The sequence below is a fragment of the Antedon mediterranea genome, chromosome 1 (assembly GCF_964355755.1).
Source record: "Antedon mediterranea chromosome 1, ecAntMedi1.1, whole genome shotgun sequence".
Classification (NCBI taxonomy): Eukaryota; Metazoa; Echinodermata; class Crinoidea; order Comatulida; family Antedonidae; genus Antedon; species Antedon mediterranea.
Genome location: NC_092670.1, coordinates 17,590,394 through 17,596,741, shown reverse-complemented (window position 1 = coordinate 17,596,741; position 6,348 = coordinate 17,590,394).

The following is a 6,348-nucleotide window of genomic DNA, read 5'->3' as shown; positions in this document are numbered from 1 at the left end:
GATATACGCTAGACCTATTGCAATAAAAACACCTGTATTCACGGTGTGTTAATACCGTGTCAAATTGTACTAGAGTCACGTGTGACAATTGGTCGTTCAATTCTCCGAGTGATATAATCATCACATTGCGTCGTATGGTTTGTGTCTAAATTTAAATCCAACCTTGTTTCCGGTCGCTATTCAATTTGACGTGCCTCGATCAGCTGGTACGTAACCCTAAAGGTCTTTTTCCATCCTTACCATTTTACAACCTCAACGCGCGACAAAATCAACATATTATTAGTCATTCTTCTCGATTAAGTAAGTCTATATTTGTTTTCTAAATTGTTTTCCTCAATGATATGTGACATTAAAAATCATCAGTGGTATTATTGTGAAATATCTACTCTACACACTGTGTGTTGGTTGCGTTATTGTGAAATATCTACTCTACACTGTGTGTTGGTTGCGTTTGTGTGTTCGTGAACAGTCAATATCAATATCCAAAACAATGAATTAATTATAACTAAGGAGATTAACTGACTTCAGTTAAAATTCTCACAATATAACTCAATCTCAAATATATTTCAAACGTAAGTTTTCATTTCAGAAAAACACTGTGTCTATTAAGGGGCAACTATAATTTAATATTATACCATGGAGTTTCTTTACTCCATGATTATACCAACCAATACGGCATAATGGCCTTGTGTTCCCGATAATATTTTCTTTTTCATATTTTACAGTTGTGTTTTGTTGTTCTGATGATGCTGCAGTTTTCGATTAATTCTATTAAAGTATTGATAATTGCATTTAACTTAATTTATAATAATTAGAGCCGAATAGAAGAGCGCATCATTGAGGTCTTACGCGTAAGTCATCGTTTTAATGAATAATGAAATAATACAAGTGCCGGTATAGTATGAAATAAAAGTTCATGATTAACCGTAAGAACATTCGAATTTAATTAATTTTAAATAAGATTATTTTAAATGAATTTATTTTACTTGTCTGTTTACTTAAGTCTCTCTTGACAATAAGCAACATTTCTAAGTCATTTCGAAGAATAAGATGCATTGGTATTGCCTTATTTGGACCTTTAATTCCTGTAATCATAATACAACAATAATTGATTATTGTAATATTTTGCTTTAATTTCTAAAAAAAATAATTATATTTTTAGGCACACGTCCTGTTTCACAGCTGGGTATAGAGTAAATTCAACGTCAAACAGACGGTACTTTTCCCGCCGACACCCGATTGACATAAGACTGTGCATTGCTATGTTACATAGCTAGATGTCTCCCTCTTTCATTCTACTTTATTGTTAAGAATTGTCATGCTTGATTGGTTAATTACAAGCGCATGCGCGAAAACTTTCTTTACTTGGAAAAAGTTTTGTAAAACTATTTTAAAAGTTGTTAAAAAGTGTTTTCGGAGTGTTTAAACGAAACGGGGTAAACGGTTTTGGATTTATAGGTCCTATATGTGGTAAAAGTAACTAATAACTATATGTATAACATTATAAATAGTTTTCTACAATTCATTATTAAGATTTGGAAAAAAAATTCTGATTATTTTCAGAATAAACGATTTTTTTTTACTAAAAACAATTTTTTTCAATACAGAAAATACACCTTTATGCATAATAATTAGTAACCTAGTACATACGTATATAAATTCACTATAAATACAATAAATATGTATATTATAGTCGTAGATACAACTGAAACGAGGCGGTGACGATTTATGGTCGTTTTTATAGCAACGTCATTAAAGCGCTTTTATTGTCGCCGTTCATATAGCCAACTGTACACACTCTTGATTGTGTACTGTATACACATATGTTAGTGTTAGATGTAGTTCCTGATAGGCTAACATTAACTCATTGTGGTGCTATTCTCAAGGAGTTTAGCACATGTCGTGTACACTCGTCAACTTCTATAAGATGATGATCATCTCGTTCAAGTTGCTTTTAGTATACTGGTTCTGTTTGCCTAATTGTTATAGACATCTGCTGATTGTAAGATAATTGATTCACTCTCTCTCTCAGGTCTTTGTGTTCTATACAACAACTGATGACGTAGAAAGAACATGGCCCATGTCAAATACACTGTGGTTAGTAAAATAGGCGCGTTGGGTTAGACGATGAACAAATCAGGGTCCTATTATCGTTGAACGAGGTTGAAGCACCAAAAAAAATTCCGACCAGTTGACTTGGCAATTAATTTAGCAATAACAGCAGGTGATTTCATAAGTTAAAGTTGAAAAATGGTGGCCTTATTTGCTAGACAAAGAGTATTGGATAAGTCTGTCCGCCCAGCCGGTTTTGCATATTAACCAATCAGAAACGAATAGAAATCTTTCTGATTCTGAACAAAGCTTTCTAAGCATAGTTATTGTTTGTTCCTAGCTTATATCATTGGTTGAGATAATTGAGTATTGCTTACAATCATCGCTTACTGGACTCCGTCCACATGCCTGTCTTTTCTCAAAACAATGAACAGTTTAGCGACAAGTGTCACTATCCAAGTTCTACCCGTCCTCCGACTCCTTTAGCGCTTCCACCACACATCTTCTAGACGACAGGTGAATGGTTTAGGCGTCGTTAGGCCTGGTTATGCTTCCAGGTGCACGCGACAAGCAGAAAGTTTAGGCTATAATCTTGCTAAACCATTGCTTATATTCTAATCATCTTCTATTTCTGTCTATAGCCCGCGCGTGGGCCTCCTCATCACGTGCGTTGGTTATAAGCCGGGCGAGGCGTTAGAAGCTAAACCTCTTAAAACTTGAAGTGAGTTCCACCATGAGATAATTCTCATAATTACATTTAATGAATGTATTGGTGATTAAACTGTATTTAATTACCTTTGCATCTTTAAGGAGATCACATTAACAAGAAAATAATTGATTTAAATGTCTCTATTAAGAAGTCATTAATCAGGCCTATTAAGTATTAGAGCTACTAAAGCATGAATGTGGAAAAGTGAAAACAAGTTCGTTATTTTCACGTTTGTACCCAGTCGAAAATCTGTAATAATAAAACAAAAGGAGGCAGGCCCCTATATATATTATTATCTCTTGTAAAACTTAAGTGCATACATTGTGAACATAGGAATAATTGTTGTACAAACTGCTATACATTTAGTCAGCGCACAAACTGAGCTCATGCGCAACCAGACCCTAGCAAAATGCTGTATAAACTAAAATAAGACGAAAGTGTCAGTTCTAACCATCGATGTGAAACTCGTACAGCGCGTTAAACTCGCACAGCGCGTTAAACTCGTACAGCGCGTTAAACTCGTACAGAACCAGGTCGTCTCAGTGGGTTGTTGATGACGTGTCTTTAAAAAAAAAAAAATCAATAAGTGACTTATAGCATAGTCAATACTTTCTATCGACTATAAACTTATATAAACTAAATTAAAATTAACATTTTAAAGATGTTGATTTTTTCAATGCGCTCATTTTTTCGCAATTGCTGTTCACGTTGTTTTTGTTTTTGCTCCAATCACAAACACGTTTTCTAGTTCTTATGAGTTAAGAACAGTATGAATACGTTTTTGTTCAATATGTACTACTCACCTTATCATTCTAAATATAGCTCTGTTAACTGTGAGTGTGATCATCTGTTTCGACACATTATTCATGTATGGTACATAGACACATATATAACATGCCGTTACTAATTTGACATAAAATCAAGCATAATGTTAAGGTGTCTATATAATCTATCTGGTAAATATGACGTTTTACGTCAAATGAAAGAATGATATACTGAACATGCACTTAACTTTTCAGGTGTACCAACAAAAAAACAAACAAATCGATCGTAAACAAAATGCAAATAACTAAAATACAATAACAATACAAAACATAAAAAAAATCAAATTAACAAGCATGTCTAGAAAAAAAAGAATATAAATAAGTATACAGTAGGCCTATATACTTTTCTATTTGTGTCGTGAGGTAATTTCTCGCATGATCGTAATCAAAACGGTACTGGGTTTGGTCTACTAGCGTTCCTGCTCCCAACTCGTCATCCACTCATAGAAGCCTTGATGAAGTAAGCCTACCTTAAATTAAAGAAATATTGTCCCCCTGAAAAAATAATTTTAATGTCACATAATAGTTATTTACTTTACTTTTTTAACAAAAATAAGATCGGAAACAAATTTATTTATCTGAAAAAAACTGAAATGGTCTGTCGGAGGATTTTTGTTAAAAACATATATTTTGTTTTTTTATAAGTAAAATCATTGTTTTGTTGGGTTTCCTACAGCAGTTATCTGAAAAATGGCCTATCCAAAGTATTATTTTACGAACCCATCTTTCATGTTTTTTGGGGAAAATCTTTAATACGGGTGTTCCCCTGAATATAGCTTGGCTTGTAGTGTTAACAATATATATTTCCCTTTGGAAAGTTTCCCATAAATAGGGGTGTCACGAGTAATTTTTCCCGACAGTGGGTTCTATGACGTCATTGTCTATACTTACCATCCGTCGGTTACTGAATCGTGATTTTCGACTTGAAACATGGATAGGTCTTGTTTTTTTTTTTCAAGTTGTGAACTTCAAGGCTTGTCTCGACAGTGAGGGTTGCGACTAAGCGCGGCTTTTGTGATGACAGGCCTCAAATAATTTGACCGTTTGGTATTATCATTTGTTCATCGGTACTTTTTTATATAATAATTTCTAATATTAATTAATTAGGATTGTGATTATTTTGTTAATTAAACACAGCTGAACTAAACTATGAAAAGCAATTCGTCAACAAATGGTAATTGATTCAATATTTCCGATCTATTTCTCAATCTATAAACCTATAATAATTATCCCAATTATACCGCACATTTTGTTGAACAAACTCTACTTTTTGATATATTCTTCTCCGTGCGTGTCCAATGCGCGTTTGACTGACGTCACCACTCGGTGCAATATTCAGGCGTTATCAGTATATGTATTGTGGATATTATTACTTCAAATATTAAGTAGCCGTCTGAAAGGCCAGTAATAGCTCAAGTTTGTTGAAGTGCTTTTAGATTAGTTATTGTTACCTATTTTTGGTGCATTTGGTTTAATTGTGGACCACTCATTGAGACTACTGATATGCGACCACTTGAGATTTATTTGAATGTTTGGTGGGAACAAAAACTGTCAATCATATTTATGATACATTTCTGGTACCTGTGAGATATTAATATCACTGCATGTGCTGATGGCTATTGCAGTTTTCCAGTTAGAACCCAACATAGCAAATAGTGTAATCTAGTGCGGATTTAGGATTTTGAAGTAAAGGATGACGTGTCCGGGATAAAATTAATGGTAACATTCTCTTTCTGCTTTAAATTTAGGAGAAAATGGGGTCGAGGTATGTTAATGGCAAACATGTCCCGATATACAAAGGGTGGGGAGGGGGTGTGGTGGTGGTTTTGAATCCATATCACTTTTCTCCCTCAACAATTACCCCTTCCCCTCATTAACAAATAATAAAATCGTTCCTGTGTCTACGTATTCGTATCAATAGCTGTTTTATGTTAAATTAAAGCAGTAAAGCCTTACTTATACATTACAATACATTAAGTAATATAATTATTGAATATTGTTTAAAGATTGTTTGCATGACTTATGGAGTTACGTCATAATACTAAGAACTTACCACGTCATAAGTTTGAACGACGCCCCCTATGACACATAAGCCTATTACGTAAACGGAATCGATTTATAACAGGTGTATGTCGTATTGTGTAACACATTATCAAACAAAAATGTACACGTTTTTAACTACAACATTTATTTGAGTAGGCCTATACACATACTTTTAGGTAAATAATTATATGATGATCTTACTGGTTCTTAGTTATACGAACGTATTTTATTTTGAATCCTTCTTGTAGAGGTGATTGTAGGGGTGAACGAAACGGCGTTCAAAATATTCTAGTAGGAACCTCGCTTTAAGCATGGTTCTTGTGGCGCAACGCAACTAAGTTGATCACAAGCAATAGATTATAATAATAATAATTGTCGCTTTGTTAATGGTCAACTCGCGTGCGTGCTTACGTCCTCTTAGTGGAAAACCAAGCTTGAAGCAACGCAAGGACGAAGTGCATGCAACGCATTTAAACTTTGATCAAAAGTGACATATATTATCAACTGTCTTATGATTGGTCAAAATACTTTTGTGCGCGTATGTCCCGTGGAAACTAAGCTTTTTTCTCTCCTTCTGTCTTAGGGTAAAAGTGGTAAGTGATAATAATTCGAAAATAACATTTTACACAGAAAAATATAAAAGCAGAAGCTTTAACATTATACTCTAAGCTATAAAGACTAAGGGCGCTTTCATACCGTAGTTATACCTGAGTATGTTGG